General features: G+C 35.6%; 1 long non-coding RNA gene across 1 annotated transcript in view; it reads right to left on the reverse strand.

The window, feature by feature from the left end:
* Positions 1–16,550, reverse strand: part of LOC118182669 (uncharacterized) — a 107,354-nt gene that overhangs the window by 59,638 nt on the left and 31,166 nt on the right. The window contains exon 3 of the long non-coding RNA XR_015042870.1: positions 3,803–3,997. This is a non-coding gene — a long non-coding RNA (uncharacterized LOC118182669). The remainder of the gene's footprint in view (positions 1–3,802; positions 3,998–16,550) is intronic.

A 16,550-nucleotide genomic window follows, 5' to 3' on the forward strand; every position in this document is an offset into this window, starting at 1 on the left:
GATGTATTTGTACAAATGATTTTGTTGAAGATATGTTATTACTATAGTGAAGTTTCTTTTGTACGCCTTGATGCTACTCATCATTTCAATTATGTTTTGTTATTCCTTGCAATTTTAAATTTAAATCAACTCATTTCGATTTAAAATCTGTAACAAAGGTTAAATCACTGAACCACGTTTCATTACGTAAATTTGTGCATTCTTGATCTTACTCTTCGAGAACGTTCATAGTTCAACTAATAAATCACGAAATCGCATCCGAAATTTACATATTCTTAGCCATCTTAAATCGTAATGCAATAATAGTTCTGGATGTCATTAATCAAGTTGCAGTCCCTTCAGAGAATGAGCGGTAAAATCGCTGAACACTTGTAGTTCGACTTATAATAATTGATTCTAGGGGAACGGTATCGGCGTTTTTTGTAGTTTCCCCATGTGTAGAGCGGATACATACTGGTTTTCCTTAGAAAATAAGCCACGAAAGCTGCCCCCCTCTTAGACAGATATCCCTCAAGTACTTTGCCGTAATCAAGTAAACCAACCAAACCAATCATCAAGTTGCTGTTGGAAGAGCATCAAATCTGAGGAAACTTCTTCAAATGGAATTTACAATTTTGAACGCTATGTCCATATTTCCTCTGTGTTTTTTCTTCTGCTAGCTGACACTTATTGGTGAAATATGCAGTGGTATCTCAAAACGTTTGTCCAGTAAAAATTTCGCGTTCGCCATCATTCGGTGAATTTTTCCCCATTTTGGTATAGAGTTATAAATAATTTATGTGTCTTATCATTGCTCCTGCGATATTTGTTGTAATTGAAAATGATTTAAAAGTTCTCCAATCCTTTCTTTCAAAGGCAACATATCTAACAATTCTTCTTTAGGTATGTAATCTTAAAAAAAAAATAAATAAATAAATAAATAAATAAAAAAGCACCAGAATTAAAATAAGGAATTCTGCAACTTATATCGTTTGATGAAACTGAAATAAAAAGCAGGAACATTTATTAATGTTGTTATCACTCATTTTTTTCAGTCCAGGGCATATAAGTATTTCAATACAACTGTAGACCTTTAATTGCAGCAATAATTTCAGTTATTTTCTTAAAATCGTTAAAAAGTAAAATGTGACATTTTCATGGAAGCTTTTCCTGTAAATTCTCCTCAAAACATGGCTTAATTTGGTTTGGCTAAATTATGAATTACTTTGAATGATGCAGTAGTCAGTGTAAGGGATTTCGACATGGGTTTTGTAAAAATGTTTTGTTGGGCTCTGAATTTAGCCCTAAGACTCCTAATTTTATTTTTTTGAAACTCACTATTTTATAGATAATGTACTTAATATTTATCATGTAAATTTAAAAATGGAACCTTGATCGTTAAGCAAGAACCCTACATCTATGTAAAAATGCAATCAAGTTTCCATTCTTCATTAAAATGACAAATGTTGGCTTTTTTCGGTTTATTACTTATTTTTATGCTAAATGCAAGAGATGTACACAAATATATGATTGTAATTAATAACATAAAAAAGAGTACTTATATTTTCCACTGCAATAAAGTCAAGGAAAATCGACATTTTTTCTAGGAGCGTCAGTTCAATGAATAAGGAACAATGAGTGCCAGCTTATGCATTGTTACACCAAGGATTAAAAATTGCTTCCCGAGGAACCCGCTAAATAGCGTGTTGGACACTAAGTAGATGACAAGTTATATAGAACTCTGCTCATCCACTTTCCTGAACTTTCCCTACGATTGGAGCAGAAGGAGTATTGTCATTTTCACCTACGATACTAAGCAAGAACAACTGTTTTTTCTATGACTTATGGTTAAGCTGCGTTTGCGTGTTGAAATCGTCTCCTGTTGGCTGTGGGTTGCCAAAACATTGCCTCGCGATTGACGTACTGGTCATTCATTCATGGTATAGTATTATGTTGGCATACTTAAAAAATCCTCATTAAGTAAATGCAAAATATTTTTATCTTTCGCTTTTTCCATTATATTATTTGAAACCTCCATGAAATAACTAATGAACAAAACGAATGCAACAAAGTACAGCAGCAGAAATCTCTAGAGATACTGCTATAAAAATACAGGATCACGTGACATTAGTAATGCATAATATCGACATTCAAACGACGCAAAACAACTGCAGACTTGGTCACCATGTAAGCCATGTAAGTTGAAATCACTGAATATTTGGTCAGCAAAACTGAATTGGTTAAAGTATCTGGTGGCTTCCAACAATTGCTTTTATACAGTTTTGTTGCTGAAAATAGCAGAGAAGAAACGAAATGCAAGAAAGTTTCCGGAAAAATCATTCAAAATGATTCTAGTAAAGCAAAACATCAAAAATGTCATCAATCCGGAAATTTGTTCTTAAAAGCCTGGTAAATTTTATTAGCTAGTATCTCGAACTCTGTTCTTGCTATTTATCACATTGCAGTTATTATGTGCACAGAACTGCATACGGTATAAATTAATAAAATAACTGAATTTGATTATTGGTAAGTTCAATAATTAATAATTATTAAATAGTTTACCTTGAATTTTCATCGACTTACAGTTACCCGGAAATACTTGAATTTGACACAGTGAAAAGACTCAAAATTGAATAAGATTTTGACTTTATGAGCTATCAGAATTGTTTACATGTTTTCATTTTTTTTAGCATCGAATATTAGACATTTGGTTTTATTTTATCTATTGCCACAAACACACGACAAAATTAAAAATATATTAGGAATCAAACATCTGGCGCGAGGGCAGCGCCATCTATAGAGAAGGATAAAATAAGGCATAAACATTTTTAAAACTTCACAGAATTCAAAAAATTATAATTATTACAAACAATTAAAAAAATAATAAGAAACACGCACAAAATTGCAATAAAAAGAACACAAAAAGAAAATCTGAAAGGTTTCAAATTTTAAATTACGTTTACGTGGCATTTTTTTTTAACATTTTGTGCGTTACCTTTATTTATTAAATATCATGTTCTTCGCACTTGAACCATAAAATTCAGTTCAAGAGCAATTACGCAAAATAATTTTAAATTGAGCATATCTTTAGAATTTCCGATACACTGTGTCAGGCGCTGGAGGTAAATGTTTTTTTCTGTACAACGTTGCCATTGCTCGCTTTGAAATCCTTGAGTTCCTTGAGTTTGTTAATTGGTTTAAGTTTTACAAAATATGAAATCGATAATAAAACAAATTCAAATTTCAACTTTGGGCTTCCAAATGCCCGTATTCGCAGTAGGATTATGTCATTCAAAATTTGATGGCTCTAGGTATCGTTGTTTTATCACAATGCCAGAAATATATATACATTTATGAAGATTCTTCATTATATAATTTCTTCAAATATAATACAGGGCAATAATATTTGATGGCAACAGTTTGAAAAGGGAAACGGACATTCAGAATGATTCGATTCAAAATCGCAAAACGAAAACAATAGTCCCTCAGGGACAAAGCCCGTTTGGACTAATAAGACGTAAAAATCATAAATAAATAAAATAATGTAAAATAAATCAAAACCAATACAAGGCGCAATTCGATAAATATGTACAAATATTTGCATGAAATAATTCACAATAATAAGAACTACACAAAAATTACAATAAAAAAAGGCCTATAATTAATAAATAAAAAAGTCAATGAACAATAAAATAAGAGCAGATATATATGAATACTTTCATAAATTTACAATTGCTCTATTTCATTAGAAGTTTAAGTAATACACACTTAAAATTATTTGCTATAAATGTTTACACAGTAAGATAGATGAATCCAAACTTACAACGAAGTCTCTCGAGACGGCATTCCAAACTTCATGCCCTTGAGTTGACAGTTGACATACGTTAGAAGTTTGAAAAAGAGCTTCCGTATATTTTTGTCAGCCCCGTTCCCGGTGCAATGGCGATGGTGTCATTCCTTTAGAAAGAAGAAAGGACCCAAGAATTATTCATGCTGAGTTGACAATAGAATCTTTCACCTGGGAATGACAGAAGGGTACATGCGAGAGAGTTACTCCATTTTCAAAATCAGAAAAGCACATGCATTATGCTTCATGAAAAATAAAAAATAAATAAAAAACACTTTCCATTAAAAAAATCGCTGATGATTTCGCAAATAAAAGTGAGTTCCAAAATGTATGTTGAATTTATAGACATTTATATGCATAAAAAATTAAGAGACTGTTTAAGCAATTTGCCGGCAGTCTCGTTTCCTCCAATTTCATTTTACTAAACGATTTTTTTCTGATTTTTCAGCTTCAGCTTATTTAAGTTCGACCGCATTATTTGTGTAACGAACAGCTATAATGGTCTGAAAAATATTTCAGCAAAAGTAGAACTCAAAGCCCAACAATTAATACAAAACCGTTTCCTTTTAGCGAAGAAGAAAGACAAGTGAATACATTTCAGCAAGCTAAACAAAGAAAAGAAGGAGAGAACATTTGGCAGAAAATCATAAATAACCGGGAATTTTATAAAAGAAAGAGAAGAAAAAGTAAGAAAAAATTGCTAACGGTGGTGGATCTATTGATCAGTTTCGTCTTCAGAGCCCAAAGTTTAAAACTTCCGAAAGCAGTATTATAAATCTTAAAAGGAAAATATTCCACGATAAATAATTTTAGCTTAGTATACTATCCCGTGGGCAGAATAAATGCGATTACGATGCATATCCTTAGAAGTAATCTAAAGTGATAGTGAATAATGTTTGCCTGAAGTGTGTTACCATCGACATTATGAGAGGTAAACATGAACGTGTTCAACGTACCCTAGATAAGTAAACAGCTTGTTTACGACTGGCAGAAGCTGCAAGAGAATGTGAATTAGCGCATGCCACTAAGAACTAGAAATTTTATCCGTATCAAAACAAATGAAGAATAAGCATTTTAAGGAAAAACACTTTACTGAAATTTACTAACACTCAGAGATATGAATAGAATAACGTTATGTTACAAAAATTTTAAGATCTACGTGACAACTCGTAAATGTAACAGGCTATTTCACACTTTCAAATCTGGCTTGTTAAATTTCTTCCTTTTCAGCAATATGAAAAAATAAAATTTGTGACCACGACGATACATAGAACCTCTATGTTCTTACTCCTTACTCTTTAAGTTCTATAGTTTTTTTTGTTTATGAGAAAAAAGGTTTATGACTTTTCTATTGGCTATATAGCGAAAGTAAAGGGGGGGGATTCAATCTGAAGATTCATATTATAATCTGACACATCGAAGAGTTTATCACTAAAGTTTCGAAAAGATAAAAGTAATTTTAAAAATTAAAAATGAGAAATTGCAAGATTAAAAATAATTTACAATCTGATCTTGGACTTCAGTTTAATACCTGAACCAATTTTAAACTAAGCAATTAAGACGCCACTATCAATTTAAGATTTAGTACGATGAAATTTACAGCCAAAGACTTACTAAAATGAGCCGTCGTTCAAAATGGCGAAGTTAAAAAACATAAGTATTGCTATGATATTATTTCGTTCTATATTAACGACACATGATGATTTGTGCACTTACTTAATACAGAAAATATTTAATTTTTTCAGACTTAACTATGTACTCGTTTCATTCACTCACATTAAATATTTCTCTCAAATGGCAGTTTGTCTTAATTTGCCAGGGTCCTTATTAAAAACGAAAAATACCTTTCCGAGGTAATTAAATTAAGTTTTAAATTCATATATATATATGCAACATTCATATATATATATATGCAACAACTCAATTCATTCTTGTCAATTCGATAATAATAAAAAAAATACACACATTCATCAGAAAAAAATTAAATTAATGGCAAATAAAATTTGTGGCCACTACAATACATAGAACCTTCTCGTTCTAAGTTCTTACTCGCTTACTAAGTTCTATAGTTTTTCTATAGTTCTTACTCTTTACTCTAAGTTCTATAGTTTTTCTATAGTTCCTACTCGTTACTCTAAGTTCTATAGTTTTTCTATAGTTCCTACTCGTTACTCTAAGTTCTATAGATATTTTGTGTAATTTGTGCAAAAAAGAATTTCCCTAAATATACACTAATCAACACTGAAAATGCAAAACCAAGAAGGAAAGGCCCGAAAATTATGCAAATTTCACGGTTGGACGCTCGTTGCCGAGTTATGTGAATGTTGTGAAATGCACAGCTCCCCAGCGCACGTTGAAGACGATGTAAGGGAAGGAACCTGCAGGATGTTCAGTTTTTCGTGCCGTTATTTCTGCTAAGGAAATCATCGTAGAAAATTTGTTCTTGTCTCAGATGAAGCGCGTAATAGCAGAGAAAGCCAAGCCGTCGTCAACGGAGGTAGTTCCAGCAGACAGACGATTTTACGAGAGGCATGATAATCGGATTGAGAAGGGCAGCTTGGTCCATATAGCAAATCTCAGGTGACACACACCTGGACACGTCCACAGTGCACCGGCTATGACGACAATGGTTAGAACAAAGAAATGTGGCAAGTTCGAGGAGTAAGGGTGCAGCTAGAGCGACGTCAGCACACGTAAATCGACGAATCCGCCGACAAGAGGTGGTGAACCGGCAAGCTACATCTACCTCCATTCTGCAGCATCTTCAACTCACGTTGGATGTTCCCATATCGACCAGAACCATTTGCCGTCAATTGGTGGCTAATGACATGCCTTCGTGGCGTCCGCTAAGAAGATTGTCATTGACCCCACATGATAGACGCCAACGTCAGCAATGATGCCGGGCTAGAGCGATGTTGACGACGGAATGGCACAGGGTCGTGTTCTCAGATAAGTCACACTTCTGTTTCTCTAGTGAGAGTCGCCGCGTATGAGTGTGGAGAAAGGTCCAATCCGGCAGCCAATGTGGAACGCCCCTCGCGCAACAGCGCGACATCATGGTTTGAGGCATAATTGCGTATGATTCAAGGTCATCTGTAGTTCGTATTCAGGGCACTATGATGGTCCCACGATAAAAAAAATGGATGCTGTGGTGCGGCTGGTGACAGTCCCTTACCTTCAGGGAGTGCCCATTGTCCTTTATCAGCAGAATAACACCCGACCACACACTGTTCGCATGGACCAATGTGCTATGCAAGTTGTACAGATACTTCCCTGGCCACCGTTCTCTCCTGATCTCTCACTAATTGAACACATTTGGAATATGATTGGAAGCCATTTGCAGATCCTGCAACTGCCGCGTTCAGAGGACGAACTGCGAAAAATGCTTGACAGGGAATGGAGAACCATTTTTCAGGACATCATCCATAGTCTCATTGATTCAGTACCTAGACGTGTTGCTTCGCGTATCGCCGTCCAAGGTAGTCTCTGTTTGCCGAGTTTCATCACTTTCTGGCCACTTTTTCTTAGTGTTGCATATTCAGGAGTGCCCATTGTCCTTTATCAGCAGAATAACACCCGACCACACACTGTTCGCATGGACCAATGTGCTATGCAAGTTGTACAGATACTTCCCTGGCCACCGTTCTCTCCTGATCTCTCACTAATCGAACACATTTGGAATATGATTGGAAGCCATTTGCAGATCCTGCAACTGCCGCGTTCAGAGGACGAACTGCGAAAAATGCTTGACAGGGAATGGAGAACCATTTTTCAGGACATCATCCATAGTCTCATTGATTCAGTACCTAGACGTGTTGCTTCGCGTATCGCCGTCCAAGGTAGTCTCTGTTTGCCGAGTTTCATCACTTTCTGGCCACTTTTTCTTAGTGTTGCATATTCAATGTTGAATAGTGTCATTTCTGTGCTAATGTGGAATTGATTTAAAAGGCGTTAGCCTGCATGACCCATTTTTCCATTGTGTAAAATGACGAATAGCCATGGAAAACAATGGGAAAAGGATCCGAATTGCCGACAGCAAAAGGAAAGTTGCAGAGCTTTCATACCAGTTTTCAAAGAGCAGCTTATTTGTGGAATCTGCCATAATATTTTACTTAAAATGACCAGGACATTGAGTAGATGAGAAAAACTGTATTTGGCGTAGATGTTCAGCATTTGATTAGAATGACAGAGGAAACAACTAGTAGACACTGAGCAATATAATGAGCGAAAATTAAAAATAAATAATACAAAAGGTATCAAAGGCAGATAAGAGAATAATGCAGAACTATTCAGAGCAGCTGATGTCTTTTCAAATCAATAACTCTGTTTCCCCCCCCCTCTAAATTTACAAAACAGAGTCAAGAGCGAGCATTCGAAATGAATCTAAAATCATCCAAGTATTGGTTTGAAGTACGTAATAAAATTCCTTTTTCCAGTTAAATGATCAATGCCAAATAGTTTCTCTCTGTTACTTGCGACATTATATCTTTTGTTAATTCGTTTTCATGCATGACCTTTTTCAGTGTTTGAAACCAAAGAACACTTTTGCATTAATTGTTTGATAGAGCGGTCGAAAGTGTCCAAAGTTCGGGATTCGACACTGGTTAAGCAGTAATGGACATCGAACTTCATTAGTACTGCCTACCATCGGAAATAATCATTAGCAAATCAAACACAGAGTTCTCCAACAAAAAATTATTCTGATTACTATAGATTAATGTACTATTCCAAAGTAAGGTTTACACAACAGTTTGCCTGCAAAGCCGTCGTGTTGTTGACGCGAGAAGGGATGGTTGCTCTTCTACCGTCTTTCGCACACAGGCGATAAATTACATCACAGCAGTACCTACCAGACGCTCACACAAATACATCCAACTAATTGCGTCACAGGGAGCGACGACCAGATACGCAGACGAAAGTTCCTTAACTTACTGCTAAATCCACCCTTACTGCTAAAACTAAATATTGTCAAAAACAGAAGAAAATGATATTGAAAGCTAACCACTTTATTTCAACAAATAAATGGTGAGTATTTTAGCATAAATTATAAGCATAAGCAACAAATTTAAGGAGCTTCTTAGGAGAATTCCCTCCAATGCTGACAAAAAGAAAATCAAGTAAGCTCTAAATGACCGTGGACTTTAATTACACTCACAAGAAAACGACAGAAGGGATTAATTTCTATGTCCACCTAACTGACACGTCATCTTGCTCAATAATCTCTAAATTTTGAATGCGATACCCTGGAATGGTTTTGATAATGGTCTATTTGCCAGCTATTTTGTTGAAAAAGCATTTAAGACTATTTTCATTCAACCGTGGTATGAGCAAGCATTTTAATACATCAAAGAAGTTCTCTCCAGAGACGTTCAAACGTCTGCCCTACCAGCAAAGGTTGGCGCGTTTGAGAAATATGTGAAAAACTATTAAAGGAGTTTACCCCTATGCCAAAATAAAAAACAAATGATATTAGTTGCGTAATTTAGGTTTTAAATTTTAAAATTTAACACGGATTAATGAACGGAGATTAGCAGGAAGTTCTGAAGTGTTATGTCAATATTATCGTACTGTGATATTGGCATAATACAGCGAAACTTCCTAACTTCGTAGACTGCTATTCTTGAATAGCTCTATGTTACTTTGAAATAAAAGAAGAGACATCGTCAAATACCCAGAGAAAAATAATTGCACAAACACTAAAGGGAAAAAAAGGAATGTTGTGATTTATGATGATTAGATTTGAAAGCTGAGGAGGAAAAAAAAAAAAAAAAAAAAAAGGAGAAAAATGTGCCAGAACACATTCGGGTGCTGAAATGAGCTATACAACGTCAGTGACTATAGTAATAAGGCCAATTGACGTCATTCAAACGTATTTTTTTTCCCGGTCTTCGACCTAGAATATGATAAACTACACCTAATGAAGTAATCGCCGAATATGCTAATGAGAACGTATGTCCCCCCCAAGGCCAAAGAAAGCAGCTCCTTTCCGATGTATCTGGGATGAAGCATTTCCACTTTCTAATTTTGTGTCGGTTTGTGATCAAGAGGGGAAAAAATGGAGGCGATTTAAAACTATGTATCGAAAGAAGCTATACTCCCTTACCATTTATTGTCTTTATGTTCCAGATCTTTAAGGGAACACACTATTGTATTCAAATGCTTGAAACTGTTATAATTTAATATAATTTTGGAGAGCGGGAGTTTGCGAATAAGAACCGGCTGAGGCATGGCTAAAATCACTTATAAATATCATATAAGAACAGCAAAATGAGTAGAAATATTTGTTTATTTATATTTGTTAAATAAATAACCTTTGTATTGATAACATTGATAAACATATAATAATGATGCTGTGGACGGCGTAGTGATTAATATAATAAATGACTGCAAGCCTGCAACCAAGGGTGCAGGTTCAGCTCTTGCACAAAGCTTAACTGCATGTGTGTGTACTATCCTCATTCTTGCGAGTGCAATATCAAGACACTTTGGGCAACATTCTCGGGGACGAAACGGCTAAATAACCAAAAGATTTGGTCTTTCTCGACAAACGCTTTCAAGCAAATATCCTACCAGTAGGAAAGCGAGGGGCAAAATAAATGGTACCTATATTGAATGTGGTAAAACTAAAATCTATGAGTATCTTCAGGGTATAAAAATGTGAAATATTTCAATTCTAAGATTTACTATATGAATGTCCCATGTTGATATATGGAATGACCCATTTAAATTAAAAGAGGAAATAAATTTGGGGAGGGAAAGCTAACACTTTTTGTCGCATGGTGTCACACATGAAAAATATAAATCTTGAGTAGTAGACAATCGGTTTATAAAGTCTTCGATCAAGTTGTTTAAATTAACTTTCGTCATAGTTCAGCCATACTGACATCATGAAAACAGCTATGGTGGGTTTTTCATATTAGATATAAGCAAAAATTCGTGTAATTATAATTTCGCCGTGATGTTTAGGTAAATACATAACATATCGATAAACATTAATTATTTATACATGTATAGTCCACTGTTCGGGGTAAATAATTATGTGAAGTTTTACACCAGAAATGCAAACCAAGCAACCACAAATGTATACATTTTTGATTCGCTAATAAATAATAATTGAATAATATTTTCTTAACAATAATTTGTATTGTCTTCAATGAAGTTAGATCATGCTGTTCAGTGCACGTGATTAATGGGGTGGAATAAATATCGATTGAAAGCTGTAATAAATATTCAACGTACTACATCGATCAAATGATCGACATCTCGACATATTTTCCATCTTCATTATTAACCATAGTTATTTGGGAAAAAATGGGACTATCACTACTGTTAGGGAAAAAAAGAGCATCTATAGAGCTATTGTAGGATGCTGTACGGAATCGGAGGGTGTCCTATTTAAAAGAATGAAAATAAAATATTTTAAAGCTGTTTCTTTGAAAGTGAAAACCACCTTTAACAAAGTTAGGAAGATATCAAAAGATAGAACTAGGCAATGTATTTTTACTCTCTTGTACGAAGTAAAGGCAGTATTGTAATCGAGAAAATTTTCAGGCATCATATTGTTGCGTTCTACAGGTTCGCGGATTTGGAGTAATTGACGGTAACACTTGATGAAGAATCAAGACACAATTTATTTGCCAGTATTAGACAGAATCGTCGAAAAACTACCATAAACACGCTGGAACAATGAGCAACACAGTCCTCAGACTACAACGGTGAAGATAGCTTCACGGCAAAGCACTAAAGTACAGCTCCCGACTCAGTTCGGGCTCTCTCAAGCTAATCTCTGAACTCAAAGCACTACTACTGAAGTCAACAAACTAGTACAGTACTGAATTCAAGATACTACTACTACGCGTACAGGCAGGGTATATATAGTTTTAACCTACCTTCGAGAACATTCCCAAGGAAAACCGCTAAGAAGTAAGAATCGCTTGTGTTCTAGAATATTCTTGCTCAGTCTATGGCATATCGCCGATTTTGTCGCCAAATGGGCGATTTCGCTTTAAATCTGGCAACCCTAAGCCGGTTTGCGAAGAAGCTATCTTACCGCAGCAAGGCATTTCGCAACAATATTTCAAGGTAATATCCATTTTGACCATTCCTGAACCCATTTGGCTTGGACAATTTCGCTGCGTGACATCTTATACGTAAGGAAAGAATAAAGGACTCTTTTATCCGAAACAGATTGTAAAATGGATTCAAAATGTATTCCAATTGAACTTTTGTAAGGTCTGTATGTGAATTAAATAATGACATTTCATTACTACAACAGTTTCATTCTACTATTATACGTATAATTAATTTTACACTCATTTTCCGTTTCCGAATGCTTTCTTTTAATTTTTTCTTTTATTTTCTCATTAATTTTATACTCATTTTCGTTTCCTTCTAGCATTTTTAGCAAACAATTTTTCTTTATTTTAAAAATATGAAATGAAGAGGTGAATCCGACTTGCGCTTACAAATCATTCTGCGAAAATGCTTTGCAACTTTTAAAGCCTGAAAAACACAAGTCTACGATGTTATCGTCATGCGATTATTTGTAGTTGCTATATTTTTTACCACGATGTTTTAAAACTGTTATGTTTTTGAAAAGCTTGATTTTCGACGGCGATGTTTTAGAATTGCGATGTCTTTTCCTGGCTTTCTTTCCTTGCATGGTATGTTATATGACGATGTTTCCTCCTTTCGTTGCTTTTTTACTACGTTTTCATCCACGATGTTTTCTGTGGACACCGTGAATGTAACTGATATAAATCCAAATATGGCATAAAATAGTAGGACAACCTGGGCGGTGAAAATCTTAAAGCTGACACAAAAGCAGCGAGGGGGGAGGCTAAACCTGTATTACATCCATTGAAAAAGTGGGGAAGGCAACTAACAGTCATCCACGCTTCTTCGCGATTCGAGGCTTGACCCAAAGCTATGGCATCCGGTTTCTCTACCACCATAGCAACAGGGCAGCGTTAAGTTTGGAACTTGTGTTTGTGTTGTTAATTAAACAGTTAGATAACTTTGCAGCTAACTGTTAGATTGTATAGGCAGTTAAAGCGAATTTCCCACCACAGAACTTTCATGTTGATATATACTCTTTTGCAAAAAAATCGAAGCACCCAGAAGGACTTTTGCGATCGTGACGAAATTTGATATGCAAAATCATCTTGATCGAATAACCAAATGATCAAAGTTTCAAAGTAAGTGGACAGGAATTTCGATTTCTAGTGCGCGATTTGCAAGTACAAACCAGTAACAGAGGCGGAAAATTTATCTTTTTTTGTTGCTGCCATTGTAACTCCGTAAAGAAGCAACTAAAGTTGCCATTACGACGATATCGAAGACCTTACAGACAACTAAACGACTTAGTTCGTAGTCGTAGTCTTAGTACGTAGAACGTAGTCGCATTATAGGGTTGCATGAAGCGAAGCTGGGTGGTCATAACAAGCTATAGGTCTGTTGGGTGGTCATACCAAGCTATAGGTCTGCTGGGTGGTCATAACAAGCTATAGGTCTGCTGGGTGGTCATACCAGCGTACAGACACTGCTGTGCAAAGATATTGAGAACAATGGTTGCTACAAGGAAATTGCCGATGAAATGAAGGCTCTGGAAGGCCAAGGAGCACAAATGCGAGGCAAGATAGGATGACTGTTCCCCAGGCCCAAACCATCTCAACAGTATCATTGTCGAATATTCAGCGCACTACAGCCACGTCTATACCTCCCTGGTACCGTCCACCATCCACTTGTCTGAGGCGGGGTTACGCTCACAGAGGCTTTTAAGACGTTTGCCTTTGACCCCACAACATCGGCGGAATCTTCTGGTGTGATGTCGCAGCCGATCATCATGGCTGCCATCAGACTGCCATCGCATAGTGTTCAGCGATGAATCCCGCTTCACTCTTGAAGCAGATGATGACCGTGTTCTGGAGAGGACAGGGACAGTGGTCCCAATCCAAACAAAGGCTGATTGGGACAGTGGTCCCAATCAGCCTTTGTTTTACAAAGGCATACAGCCATAAACTCTGGTGTGGAGCGCCATTTCATATGACAGCAGGTCATCTTTAGTTATCCTTCGTACATCTTTTAACAGCTCAACGATATGTTGATACCATCCTGCGGCCAACTGCATTAACCTTCATGGCACGTCATCCTGGGGCCATTTTACAACAAGATAATGCCAGACCACATACCATTCGCACTGTCTCCGTGCGGTTGATACTCTTCCCTGGCCAGCAAGATCACCAGACCTTTCGCCAATCGAGCATGTCTCGGACATGGTAGGCCGCCAGATTCAGGCAACACAAAATATCGTAGATCTGGAGCGACAACTGATGAATGCCTGGCAGAATGTGTCCCAGGATGACATTAGGAGCCTCTACCACTTCCTTGCCTCGACGAATTCAAGCATGTATTGCCGCCAGTGGCGGCTCGACCAACTACTAATTTGAACACTCAATGGGTGATTGTGAGCCGTGAACAGGTACTATGACCTTGATTTTTTAATCATTTTATTATCTGTGTATGAGCTATACACATATTCATGTTCATAAAAACAACTACTTCCTTCATGGTGCTTCGATTTTTTTTGAAAAAGCGTGTATAATGAACGATTACCATCAATAAGATAATGAGTGACTTAAAAAAGCGTTAAAATATGGCAATTACCTGCTTGTTTTTTGACATGTATTTATAGCAGTTTTGCAATTGCAGTGACTTTACTTACATAGTAAAAAAAGTAAATGAATTAATTACAATTTATTCATTATTTATGATAAAATGTTTTTGTTCATTATCAAAGAAATAATTTTTTAATAATTACTTCCAGCTGATATCAGTTTCTCGGGAGGGGGAACTAAAACATCAGATGCGTATATTATAGCCATTTTTTGGGCTGTATCTTTTTTTTTTTTTTTTTTCCACGAAAGAATTTCATAGTTTTTACTAATATGCCATTTTGAACAAAAAGACCTTTGTTCCTGCTGATAAAAAGTAAACATTAATTATTTTCTGATATAATCTGTCCTAAGAAAAGCTGAATTTTGAAAATTATGTCAACAAAATCGCTGATAAAATTCGCATTAATTAAAGTATTCTGTTGATGTAAAATAATTTTTATGTATTCTTTAAAGATTAAAGGTTAGACTATAAAAATGTAAATATCCGTAATCGTTAAAATCATAAAAACATATCTATGAAAGGTTATGTTCATATTTAATTTACAACCACGATGGAATATAGACGAAATACTAAATCTGCCAAATTCTGGAATTGCTTTCACGGTTTCAACACTAATGCTTTCATTCTTCTGGAATGTGTTCCAGATTGACATATTGGAGAAAACGTTTTACAGAATTTTTATAGCCACTTTCGATATGGAGGAATATGTTCTTCGATCAATGTTCTTTTGTTCGCGCTTTTTTGGAAAAGCAATTAAGGGATAGGGAGGGGTGAAACATAGTTTTTCTTCTTTACAAATCAAGAAATTCTCAAATTCAAGTAATGCGAAACCATATTGCTTACCATTTTCAAGTATCCGATATCGAAAATCGTTCGTATCCCTTTTTCAACGAAGATGCATATCGATAAAGCTCTATTTTGCATCGTATTGTGTTGGAATCATTTCAGCTAAAACTTGCCTTGAGTTATTGCAGTTTTGGCATGCTATAACGAAATTTTATGAGATTACTGTAATGGCATTTTTCTTCGAATGACTGTTTTTTATTCTCTTTTTTATTTAATTTTTTTTGGCTGGGGTTTACTTTGTATATTTTTCCTACTTCAGGGCGGAGATTTGAATTTACTTTTCTAATAATAAAGTGTTTTCATAATATTTTTTTTAAAGTAATCTTAGTTTTTAAATATAATGTGTCATTAAATATATGCACTTCGTTTTTTAATAAAAGATATTCATCATTCCTTAAATTAATCTCTTTTTAGGAGTTATACTGACCTGAAAATTACTCAGAATAGTAGTCGCATCTTAATTAAGGAATATTGCTCAAATATTGTATTACGTCTTTTGAATGCGAAGCCTACAGAAAATACCTAGGATGCGCTTGCACATCGAGAGTTGTAGAAAACTGCTATCGTTATTTCGTGTGGATGCTGATTTATAATTTACAGTTTAAAAAAGAATTGTGACGGTAATTCATTCGTCCGTTGCGGCTGCAATGTTTGAAATAATTCAGGTGCCAGACCTGAATACGATTGCCATTATATTACATTAAGGAGCAAATGCCATTTAAAATCAGTTTTTAATGAAGTAATCTCTTAAAGAGGAGATTGTTATACAGCTGCTATTAAAGCTGATAATTTCTTCCTCTCTTGCCCTCGATTGCCCCCCTCCCGTAAGAAAGGTGTAGGAAAGCCGGATTACGGAAAAAAAAAAAAAAAAAAAGACACACCACCACGCACCGAGAAGATATAAAGCAAATTGGACACAAATTGATATGCATACAGGTTTCGACGAAAAATACAAAATTTTACATTTTGGCTGCCAATGAATGAACGGTTGTCCCTACAGCGCATCTGATCTGCGCAACTGGCAGGATAAGAGAAGATTTTATGATTCCAAGTCATAAATTCTTCACAAATTTCATTCCGTGTACTCTGGTAGACAGTAACTATGCCTCGCATATAGGTGCGCGAACGATATGCGCAGATGTCAGAATTTGAGAGAGATCCTGTAGTTGGGTTCAAAGAAGCCGGTTGGTCTTATCGGCGA

This window comes from Stegodyphus dumicola, chromosome 8 (genome assembly GCF_044657685.1).
Source record: "Stegodyphus dumicola isolate Sdum_Otavi_A_Nest chromosome 8, ASM4465768v1".
NCBI classification, from domain to species: domain Eukaryota; kingdom Metazoa; phylum Arthropoda; class Arachnida; order Araneae; family Eresidae; genus Stegodyphus; species Stegodyphus dumicola.